We start from the raw sequence: 12,517 nt of genomic DNA on the forward strand, positions 1-12,517 counted from the left end.
AACTACACCTGCTCTACTCGTGTGTGTGTGTGTGTGTGTGTGTGTGTGTGTGTGTGTGTGTGTTACCTGCACTATGAATTTCTGTGCGTGCGCGCTGGTGTAGTCAGAGGGAAAAGTTTCGCTGATGTGCATGTTGAATTGTGACACTCGATTCTTCAGATCCTCAAACAACTCGGCCACCTCTAACACACACACACCAGAAATGATAGTTAGGGATCTGTGTCGAGAAGTGTGTGTATAGATGTGTGCGAGTGAGTGAGAGTCATAACCTCTTGTATCCGTTTGATCTGAATGCAGTTCTCTTTGCCCCACTCCAGCTCATCCTAAAACACACACACACATCAGTACCACTTTATTTATTTCTATAATCCAACACGTTATAATTCAACATAACTGTCACGATCTCCTGCCTCCCATACGCCGTGTACCGGTTTAATCTATTTCCTTATTTGGTCAGAGCTTCCTGTTCTTATTACGATGTCCTCTCTCTGACTGGTTCCTATTTCTTAAATTGTGCACTCTATCTGTACACTACACACTTGACCATCTAACACCTGGATATTTGAAGAGCATACAAACACACACACACACACACACACACACACACACACACAACCTGCGTGAAGTTGGCCCACCCCACCAACACAAAACATCGGCAGAATAGTTTGTGCTGGTTTGTGCCGTAAAAATTTTTGTTTGTGCTGCTTCAGTTCTGGAGATATTAAAAGAATATTTATAGGTCATTCTGGGGTCACTCGAACCCCCCACATGCTCCAAATTCACCCCAAATGGTCTCAATAATAATAATAATAATAATAATAATAATAATAATAATTCAAAAGAAGAAGACTATAGCGCCTAAACCTAAAAAAAATGAATGTGTCTAAACGTTTGACCGGTAGTGTATGTTTCCAATGCAAGTGCTATAGTACAGGTGTGCTGGGTTATATCTTACATAGGTCTATTAGGTTATACACGTGTCTATATGCAGTGGTTGTCAGTAAGTATACAAGAATAAGTATATAGTTATGTATCTCTTTATTTTCCTTTATTTACGTAGTATTGTTTTGGTATTATTGTTTTTTTCCATTTTATTTGATTTTTTCTGCCAAACGACTGCCCACACTCCAGTCCAGTAGGTGGCGGGAATGCCTCTTTAGCATTAAAACAAAAACGAAGAGAACTATAGCGCCTTAACCCACACTGCGCATGCGCGAATTCGGATGAATCGGCCATTAAACTAGGAAAAGAGCTCTAATTAGCCAGTGAAGCTAAATGTTGTTCTGCCACGTCCACTTATAAAAGTAAATCATGCAATATTCTCAGACTGGGCAGTTATTGACTGAGTGAATCCATCGTTTTAAATAGAATCAAAAATAACATCGACCTATTTGCTAATCACATTTCGAATAGCTTGCTCATTAATTACACTGCGCATGCGTGGACTGGACTGCCTCCTCAAAAGCTAGCACCGCTAGCATATTTGTACAATATTAACATTAATATTGAACCAGAGGAGTGAATAAAAAAAGTTATAAAATGTTATTTCTCACTTCTCCTCCTCTTGTTCTTCTTCTCCGTGCGGGTGTGAGTTATCTTTGGTCGGTTCCTCGGTGATTCGGTCATTAGTGAACCGAGTTCCGAGAGTGAACCACTGCGCCGTCACCGCCTGCTTCATACTGATACACCTGAAACACAGGTGTTAACACCGTTAACTACACACATACACACAATACAGCACAAAACGAAACGGGTTCGGTTACACAGAACCGAATAAACTCACTTTAGTTTGGGTCCAAACGGGCCAGAACTAACACTAACACCGCTTTCTGCTCCTCAGTTCGACTTCTCGCGCTCGCGGTGACGTCACCAACGTAACGGACGTTGACGTAAATTTGAATCTTTGAGGAGAAAATAAAATAAACCCAAATATCATTTCATAAAAAGCTTCATTATTCTCTTCTTCTTAAACACGATAGAGGATAAGATATACAAATACATAAAAAAAACAGCTTTATCATTATTTTAAATCAAATCCACTTTAAAAGTGCTCCTTTCTAATTACATTTTAATTAAAAATATACTTCATCTTACTCTTGTTTAATTTAATTTTTTTAATTAATATTTAATTCATCAGTGATTGTAGTCGTGTTGAGGTTTCACGTTCTTTGTGCTTTATTATCATAAATATACACTTTGTTTAAACTTTTGAGTTTGGACACAAAATGTAAACATTCCTCATGAATCCAGAACATTCATTTGTTTATTATTTAGAAAGTAATAATTAAACAGCTGAATAAAATGATCAGATTAATCACTTGCAACATTTAGGATATGAATTTCTTGTATTAAGTGAGGTTTTTAATTATACACAGATATAAATAGATGTTGTTTATTTGTAGTTTTCATATTTGACTCAGTACATTACACCACATTTATTTAATCAACTATTTATCAAGTTTTTTCAATATTGAACTGAATGATTGTTCAATATCAATAAAAATTTTCAAATAATCTATCAACACCATCAATACATCTCATCAGTAAATAAAAATCTACATTTATCCAGCTGATCTATTGACTGGTTTATTGAAAGTTTTACAGCTTCGGCAGGTAAAGAAGCCATGGCTTTAATCTGATCTTCTGATTTCTAATGATAATTAAATGACAAAATACAGAATTAAAGAATATCTTTATTTAAATTCAAAATCACGAATCATTTAAAAATATGGACTACAAGTCATTTCTACAAGTGTTCATACAGACAGAAAGACCAGAGATGAAACGGATTTAACAGATACAGGACAATTAGGACAAGGAAAGTGAGAGAACTAGAATTATCATTTTTTTTATTTTATTTTTTTTTTAAATTACAACTGTGTTCAAGATCACAGCAAAAAGACAGTAGAGGAAACAAAGGGAAAAAATATTTCACATTTCCTGTTTAAATTCAACAGTAAAATCTCATGAACAGTAAGACATCGTGACTTTTTGAAACCGGTCGTTACATTTTTGAGTCAAACGGAGCAGGTAGTGATGAAGAAGCTGCCTCGAAAGATCATTTCTTTTCCTCGAAGAGTAAAAAAAAACAAAAAAAACATGAAATCCTAAATGCATGAAAAATAAACTATGTACATTTTATGTCTAATTACAGTGAACCTGACGGAGAGTGAAGCTCACAGAGGCGAAGTGTTCACGCTACAGCAAATTTCACCGGTTGACGCTAAACTCGCTCACTTAGAAGGTGCGTTTCTCTGTCCCGGGATATTCCTAGCACTGTGTGAAAGCTCCTGAGATGTCCAGCATGGAGACGTGTGTGTATGTTGATGTGTACACAGTACCAATGGTCAGGATGTACTGTTGTGTCCGAGTTTCTCGTTCTCCTGAAAAACACACGTGCGCGCACACGCACGCACACACACACACACACACACACACACACACACAATGGAATTGTAAAGCAAAACATTGGAATATATATCTTAATCACATCTCATAGTCCTTTTATAGAGTCTGAATCAGTTTGACTGATTCATTTCGAGTTTATTCAGAGTCGAATCACTTTCTAATGAGAATCAAATACTCATCTCAGTCTAGTTCGTTTGGAAGTGTGCGACTCTCACTAGAAAATTATTCGACTCCGAATCGTCTCGAAACGAATCAAAACCGATTCAGACTGGACAAATGGACTAATAGAAGAGAAAGAGCAACAGGAAAGAGGACAGCCTTCCTGCTGAAAGCAAACCGGATCAGAACCTTACATTAGATTGTTTTCTATATTTTTATTTTAAATCAGTTGTGTTGTTTTTCTTCTTTCTGCACTCGATTGAGGAAACACAGCAATGATAAATAAATAAATAAATTTATCTGTCCAGCTTCCTCCTCTTCGTCCCCCAGAATGACGTGTGGGTGACGGATTGACGGATTTAAAAAACGATGTCTGGGCAAACTGTGACCTCCTCGAGTTAAAAGTGAGCATCCAAGGAAATTTACTGTGTTAACTGCACTACATTCTGCAGTCACAGCACCAGAAAAAATATGTCCATCTACTGTATATGTTAACACACAAAACAAGCTTTTGAGTATTAGTTACCCTGTCTTACTGTACAAAGCACCTGCAAATAATAAAGCAAGTAATTAAAAGTTCATCTATCATTTCACTTCCACTAATCAGTCTTTTGACCAGTCTAAAAATAAAAAGACTAAAAAGAAACAGACTTAGCAAGAAGAACTGAAGATATGTGGATGATGATGTCTCAGTTCCACCGCAGCTTCAACAGCCCTGGATCTTCTCCTTTAAAGCTTGGAGAAGGGCACGTCTTTCGGACTCTTCTTTTCCAGGGCTGCCCGCGCTGACTTCATAAGATCCTGTGTCTGCAACATGTTCATGTTCCAAGTAGCCTGGAGACGCAGAGGAGAAATCTCAGATTTCGACCGCTCTACTTTGTGTTTGTGGCCATACTGTGTGTGCATGGGTCTACCTTGAGACTAAAAATGCTTTTCATGTCTTAAGCAGGTTCTTACCATGTAGTCTAGGCTCTCAGTCACACTGTGGTCTCAGGAGTAGAGGAGGTTGATTTTGGTTCCTTGGACAGCGACGCGACTCCGGCCTGCAATCTCACCTGCTATTTCCAGAGCTCCAGCAATCATGGACTATCAGGGAACACACGACTGCAGAGATGAACAGAACAGAACACACACTTGCCTTCATTTATACTAAATAATAAAGGTACATGAAAAAAATACACGGTACAACCCAAAGTCACATTCTTCTGTTATCATTCCATATCTTCCATGTGTCAGTCCAGAATTTCACCTTTTTGTGATCACAGAAATTAACGCAAAATCAAGAAACTCCACAATATTCAGAGGAGCTTCCACTTTTTCAAAGTCACTGCAGATTTGGGCCAAAACATGTCATGACACGTCATCACCACAACAGGCCTTCAGCACAGGTTACTCTACTTCCTGAAAAAGTGCAGACCCGGATACAAGTTACGTTCACATTCATGGGACAATTCACATTCACAGTTCCATTGTAACTGAACTCGGACCACTTTCTACAGGTAGTCTCGGGTTCGGTACCGCAGTGCACTTCCCAGTCCACATTACGACGGTCACATTACCAACTTTTCATGCAAACTGCTCTGTGTTGGACTAAACATCCAGTGGGAAAGCCCACTAGAAGAGCTACACTGCAGAATTTTTCTGTCTAAAAATGAACAAATTTCAGGTTTTGTAGCTCTTCTTTGATAAATGACAAGATGGTAATATCATAAAATAGTTCATCATAAAACTTTGCATTAAAACCAGACATCTGATGCTCACTGTGGTTTATTTAATCTTCAACAAACTGCCAATGTAAATAATTGTTCAGAGTGTGCCCCCTTGTGGTCAACTCTTTCATAGGGGCATGTACGAGTCAGAACAATCAGCCCATTCTTATCTTCTCATCACTTACTATCTCTATATATGATCATATGGACAAAAATAGCTTGTTTACAGATCTTGGTGTAAACATGTAAGCAAGCAATGTATGGCAAGTTAATGTTCCTCATACCTTCACCTGAAACCAGGCATCCTGTGTGCACAGACGAATATCACAGACTGTGATTAGATCCACTCCTGCGAAAGAAGAAATCAGATCCACAAAAAAAAAAACTTAGTAATTCAGTCTCCTGCAGCTAAAAGCCCCAGTAAAAGATAACTCTCTGATGGTTAAAGCTTTGCAGGAAAAGTGACAGCAAACAATATGGATGGAACTTCCCAGAGTTGTGGTGAGTGTATGAGATGATGGTACTTAACACTCCCAACAGACCTGCTTCCACACAAACGCCATGCACTGCCACCACCACGGGCTTTGGGCACTGCAGACACATCAAACACAAAGTTCAGTTTATATACCACAATGTATTACTCTAATAGGTTATTGATTGTACAAATACTACATGCATGTAGAACCCCTACATGCTTTGTGTTTAATTTATGTAAGGAATAAACATACGGTTATAGGAAAACAGTCAACGATCCAATGAAATGGAGTGACCGTTATCACCCTAAGGTAGAACTGCACATTCTGAAGTGTTTTATTCCCCTTATACCACAGCAAGTTGTCAACAAGCGCATTTCTTTATTAATTAAAGAAGATCATGTCATACACATTAATCTATTTTAAAGGCTGACCGACAGTGGATCTTACAGATGCCGATAACCAAGTCGGGTAGCACCTACTAATAACCGATTACTACTGAATGAAAATATAACACTCAGTGGAAAAATTAAGTTCACTTTATTACAAAAATAAACAGTACTGACCGTACCATGAAAATGTACTGCACTTTTTCTAATGAAATATATATATATATATATATATATATATATATAGCATCAGACTTTTAATCTGAGGGTCCAGGGTTCAAGTCCCTGTTTGGGTGTTGTAGTACCCTCCAAATCTTCTGAGAGGTCCAGTGAAACCATCTAAGGTGCCTCTTTCAAGCATGTTTTGTTCAGCAAGCAAAATGGGCAAACTAAGGAAACATTCAGCAGGTTGTCAAGTTACTAATGGTTACTAGGTGAGAGTGTTGCTACCTAAGCTTTGTTACCTTTTAGCATGAAGTTGACAAAGACATGGGTGGTCATCATAGAGCTTGGAGTCCATATAACAGCATCCTTATTAGACTGCGCAGTAAATCATGGGTCTGTGTGAAAAAGAGCACATTGAATGACCCCAACATGATTTGAACACGCAACCTTCTGATCTGGAGTCAGATGCGCTACCATTGCGCCACGAGGTCCCATCACAAAAACTATAGCGCACCATGGTGCAACGCATACTTGTTCATCGGTGTGGCGCTCAAGACACATTGGAACTCGGAGACAGGTGGTGGGCTGTGACTGTTGCGACTAGTGTCTGACATCTGGGCAAGAGCTCTTTCAGAGGACAAGGCACGAGCCCTTTAAAGGCATAACCTGCCTGGTTTCCCTTCCCTGGACATTAAGGGAGATTTTCAAGATCAAATGGTAGATCTCACCCCAGTGCATGAGAGTGAAGTGTGGACAACTTATACCTGAAGCGCAACTCAGGGACTCAACTGCCTATGCGATAGGACCATGGTTCAGCCTTCTTCTGGGTAACTTCACACATTTACCATTTGTACGAGGCCTTTGTGTCATTATACGTGTCAGACGATGGGCAATCAGTGGCAAAAGTGGCGTAAACCTGCTTTTTGCGAGGCATACAGAGCCAAGATTACACGTCAGTCTGTGGTGTGGAATTAACGTGTTTGTTAGAAATTTTGGTCTCTTTGTGCAGAAAAGCCAAGTTTAATTAAAAATGCTGATGCTATTCTACTTGTTCTCATACCATGACACGAAGGCATTCCTTGAACCAAGACAAGCCTCCAGAGTGAGCCTTACGAATAAGAGTTATGCTGGTAACGATTTCCAAGCGACATGCTGGTCAAAAGTGTGCTAGTTGTAAACAAAAATACGAACAAGGTCGTTAAACAGAAAGCACTGGGGTTAAGTTGATCTCAACTTAGAAACTGGCCAACATAATAGATAGGACCAAAGTTCAACATTCTCTTGGTTAACGTCACCATTTTACAGGTTTCACAAGAACCTTGTCTCTTTGTATGTCTCAGACTGCAGGCAGTCAGTGGGTAAAGAAGTATGAAGGACAGAGCCGTGGTTGAACCCTGTTGGTTTGTATCCTTGAATAGTGGTGCTGAGCTGTGTTAATAGTTTGTAGAAAGCCATAAGAACCAGATGGGATGGGCCCTTTCCAAGCCAAGGGCTGAGCACCATTTATGTCTGTGAGAACCGTTGAACTAGAGCGTCCACAGGCCTGACCTACAAGCTCGAGGGTAAAGTGCGCTCTCTCTCCTCAAGCCCAGATAGCTCAGTCGGTAGAGCATCAGACTTTTAATCTGAGGGTCCAGGGTTCAAGTCCCTGTTTGGGTGTTGTAGTATCCTCTGAGAAGTCCAGTGAAACCATCTAAGGTGCCTCTCTTCAGCATGTTTTGTTCAGCAAGCAAAATGGGCAAACTAAGGGTAAACATTCAGCAGGTTGTCAAGTTACTAATGGTTACTAGGTGAGAGTGTTGCTACCTAAGCTTTGTTACCTTTTAGCATGAAGTTGACAAAGACATGGGTGGTCATCATAGAGATTGGAGTCCATATAACAGCATCCTTATTAGACTGCGCAGAAAATCATGGGTCTGTGTGAAAAAGAGCACATTGAATGACCCCGACGGGATTTGAACACGCAACCTTCTGATCTGGAGTCAGACGCGCTACCATTGCGCCACGAGGTCCCATCGCAAAAACTATGGCGCACCATGGTGCAACGCATACTTGTTCATCGGTGTGGCGCTCGCGACGCATTGGAACTCGGAGACAGGTGGTGGGCTGTGACTGTTGCGACTAGTGTCTGACATCTGGGCAAGAGCTCTTTCAGAGGACAAGGCACGAGCCCTTTAAAGGCATAACCTGCCTGGTTTCCCTTCCCTGGACATTAAGGGAGATTTTCAAGATCAAATGGTAGATCTCACCCCAGTGCGTGAGAGTGAAGCGTGGACAACTTATACCTGAAGCGCAACTCAGGGACTCAACTGCCTATGCGATAGAACCATGGTTCAGCCTTCTTCTGGGTAACTTCACACATTTACCATTTGTACGAGGCCTTTGCGTCATTATACGTGTCAGACGATGGGCAATCAGTGGCAAAGGTGGCGTAAACCTGCTTTTTGCGAGGCATACAGAGCCAAGATTACACGTCAGTCTGTGGTGTGGAATTAACGTGTTTGTTAGAAATTTTGGTCTCCTTGTGCAGAAAAGCCAAGTTTAATTAAAAATGCTGATGCTATTCTACTTGTTCTCATACCATGACACGAAGGCATTCCTTGAACCAAGACAAGCCTCCAGAGTGAGCCTTACGAACAAGAGTTATGCTGGTAACGATTTCCAAGCGACATGCTGGTCAAAAGTGTGCTAGTTGTAAACAAAAATACGAACAAGGTCGTTAAACAGAAAGCACTGGGGTTAAGTTGATCTCAACTTAGAAACTGGCCAACATAATAGATAGGACCAAAGTTCAACATTCTCTTGGTTAACGTCACCATTTTACAGGTTTCACAAGAACCTTGTCTCTTTGTATGTCTCAGACTGCAGGCAGTCAGTGGGTAAAGAAGTATGAAGGACAGAGCCATGGTTGAACCCTGTTGGTTTGTATCCTTGAATAGTTGTGCTGAGCTGTGTTGATAGTTTGTAGAAAGCCATGAGAACCAGATGGGATGGGCCCTTTCCAAGCCAAGGGCTGAGCACCATTTATGTCTGTGAGAACCGTTGAACTAGAGCGTCCACAGGCCTGACCTACAAGCTCGAGGGTAAAGTGCGCTCTCTGTCCTCGAGCCCAGGTAGCTCAGTCGGTTGAGCATCAGACTTTTAATCTGAGGGTCCAGGGTTCACAAGTCCCTGTTTGGGTGTTGTAGTACCCTCCAGATCCTCTGAGAGGTCCAGTGAAACCATCTAAGGTGCCTCTTTCCAGCATGTTTTGTTCAGCAAGCAAAATGGGCAAACTAAGGGTAAACATTCAGCAGGTTGTCAAGTTACTAATGGTTACTAGGTGAGAGTGTTGCTACCTAAGCTTTGTTACCTTTTAGCATGAAGTTGACAAAGACATGGGTGGTCATCATAGAGATTGGAGTCCATATAACAGCATCCTTATTAGACTGCGCAGAAAATCATGGATCTGTGTGAAAAAGAGCACATTGAATGACCCCGACGAGATTTGAACCTTCTGATCTGGAGTCAGACGCACTTCCGTTGCGCCACGAGGTCCCAGCTCGAAGCCTACAGCGCATCATGGTGCAAGGCATACTTGTTCATCGGCATGGCGATCAAGACGCATTGGAATTCGGAGACAGGTGGTGGGCTGTGACTGTTGCGACTAGTGTCTGACATCTGGGCAAGAGCTCTTTCAGAGGACAAGGCACGAGCCCTTTAAAGGGATAACCTGCCTGGTTTCCCTTCCCTGGACATTAAGGGAGATTTTCAAGATCAAATGGTAGATCTCACCCCAGTGCATTGAATGACCCCGACGTGATTTGAACACGCAACCTTCTGATCTGGAGTCAGACACGCTACCGTTGCTCGCTCGCTCTATCTATTTTATATATATAAAAACAAACACACACACTATGAATAAATATTAAAGTAAATAAAAAGATGTACAGTATTTCACAATAAAGTGAGAACTCCCCTCACATTTTTGTAAATATTTGATGATATCTTTTCATGTGACAACACTGAAGAAATGACACTTTGCTACAGTGTAAAGTAGTGAGTGTACAGCTTGTGTAACAGTGTAAATTTGCTGTCCCCTCAAAATAACTCAACACACAATGTCTAAACCGCTGGCAACAAAAGTGAGTACACCCCCAAGTAAAAATGTCCAAATCGGGCCCAATTAGCCATTTTCCCTCCCCGGTGTCATGTGACTTGTTAGTGTTACAAGGTCTCAGGTGTGAATGGGGAGCAGGTGTGTTAAATTTGGTGTCATCACTCTCACACTCCCTCATACTGGTCACTGGAAGTTCGACATGGCACCTCAAGGCAAAGAACTCTCTGAGGATGTGAAAAAAAAGAATTCTTGCTCTACATAAAAATGGCCTAGGCTTTAAGAAGATTACCAAGACCCTGACACTGAGCTGCAGCACGGTGGCCAAGACCATACAGCGGTTTAACAGGACAGGTTCCACTCAGAACAGGCCTCGCCATGGTCGACCAAAGAAGAAGTTGATTGCACGTGCTCAGCGTCATATCCAGAGGTTGTCTTTGGGAAATAGTGCTGCCAGCATTGCTGCAAAGGTTGAAGGTGTGGGGGGTCAGCCTGGGCTTTGGACACTGCAGACACAAACACAAAATCAAGTTTATATACGACAATGTATTACTCGAATAGGTTATTGATTGTGCAAATACTATATGCATGTAGAACCCCTACATGCTTTGCGTTTAATATGTATTATGTAAGGAATAAACATGCGGTTAAACGAGCTTCATTTTGGTAAAATTCAAACATTCAACATTCAAAGATGGGGGGGGGAGGTTGGGGGGGTTTAGAAATCATTTGTTGCCTCAGCTGGTAAATACAGTAGCAAATGTACCAGGTCATAAATTGGCTAACGTATTGGAGAGGCAATCCAAAGTGTTCAAAGAAGAGTTGGGTCCACTACTGGAGAGAGAACTCCAGAGGCTGGTGGAAGACAAGATCATTGAACCAATGCAGTTTGCAGAGTGGGCAGCTCCCATTGTTCCAGTCAGAAAACTGATGGTTCTACCCCAATTTGTAGGGATTATAAATTTGCAGTAAATCCAGCTCTAGTGTGGAGCAGTATCCAATTCCCAAGGTAGAAGATTTATTTGCTCACTCAGCAGGAGGAAAGAATTTCCAAACAGGACATGACCCATGCGCATCAGAAGATAATACTGTACAAAAATTCCAATAAGTACGTTACAATCAACATGCACAAGGGATTATGTACTTACAACAGGCCACCATTTGGAGTTGCTTCAAGTCCAGCGATCTTCCAGCACACAATAGAAGGGATTCTGCAAGACATCACACGCGTCACAGTTTATCTGGATTGCATTCTAGTCTCAGGGGCTAATGAACATCTGCAGAACTTGGATGAGGTACTAAGTAGGATAGAAAAGAGTGGACTGAGGCAAAGAAGGAGCAAGTGCGAGTCCTTGGGAGAAGTAGAGATATTTTTAGGTCACAAAATTAATGCCATAGGATTACAGTCGAAAGACAGGTCCTATATTATGTTTGAGACAGCTGGCATTGTAGCCGTGAAATCAGCTAACATTATGCTCCATGTAATGTTTTCGATATCCAGTTATTTGTTAAACGCTAACGCATTGCAATGTTATAAACTACCTCCTAATGAACCACCATGCATCTCCATTCAGCCCGTGTCCTGTCAGCTAAATGTAGCCTCATGTCACTAATAATTATTCACATGTTCATGCTTTTAATAAATCTTTTTATCCTGACACCGTATCAGTGAATTTAAACTAATGCCTGCATTCAGAGTATAAGGGGTGTGTGTGCGTTCAGGAGTGCACCTTAGCACTTATTAGTCATGGTCAGACAGTGTTTGAACTAAAATCTCAATCTCAATCTCTCTCTCTCTCTCTCTCTCTCTCTCTCTCCCAGTATCAGCCAGAGGAGGATGCCCTCCAGGAGTTTTTAATTTTAGTTTTTTTTTTTTTTTAATTCTCTGGGTTTTTAAAAAAAAAATAAAAATCACACCATGGTACTGAGCATGTGTACTTTTGGTGGTATCGTTACCAACGACTAGATTTTTGGTATCATGACATCCCTAATATGTAAGGAAATAGGATGAACTCTGCATACAGGGAAGCTTAGTTTTAAGGGGGAGTCACGTAGTGGTTCCACCTCCGCGGCGTGCGGCTCTTCTAAGACATCTACATGAAACCCATCTGGGAATTA

General features: G+C 41.0%; 1 protein-coding gene and 2 non-coding genes across 16 annotated transcripts in view; all 3 read right to left on the bottom strand.

Annotated features, from left to right (window-relative positions):
- Positions 1–12,517, bottom strand: part of LOC108262254 (TBC1 domain family member 10A) — a 109,935-nt gene that overhangs the window by 22,528 nt on the left and 74,890 nt on the right. For 11 of the 14 annotated variants that reach the window (XR_008397328.1, XR_008397329.1, XR_008397335.1 and 8 more), the window contains exons 1-4: positions 1,784–1,901; positions 1,554–1,688; positions 270–323; positions 67–182 (exon numbers count right to left, since the gene is read on the bottom strand). The exons of 1 other annotated variant lie outside the window; for it this stretch is intronic. The gene's annotated coding sequence lies outside the window, so the exon portion shown is untranslated. Of the gene's footprint in view, positions 1–66; positions 183–269; positions 324–1,553; positions 1,689–1,783; positions 1,902–12,517 lie in introns of those variants that run through there. 2 more of the 14 variants (XR_008397332.1, XR_008397333.1) reach the window with 2 other exon arrangements.
- On the bottom strand, positions 6,723–6,794 carry trnaw-cca (transfer RNA tryptophan (anticodon CCA)). The gene has a single exon. It is a non-coding gene; the product is annotated as a tRNA-Trp (tRNA).
- trnaw-cca (transfer RNA tryptophan (anticodon CCA)) lies at positions 8,244–8,315 on the bottom strand. Its single transcript has one exon. It is a non-coding gene; the product is annotated as a tRNA-Trp (tRNA).

This window comes from Ictalurus punctatus, chromosome 12 (assembly GCF_001660625.3).
Source record: "Ictalurus punctatus breed USDA103 chromosome 12, Coco_2.0, whole genome shotgun sequence".
NCBI classification, from domain to species: domain Eukaryota; kingdom Metazoa; phylum Chordata; class Actinopteri; order Siluriformes; family Ictaluridae; genus Ictalurus; species Ictalurus punctatus.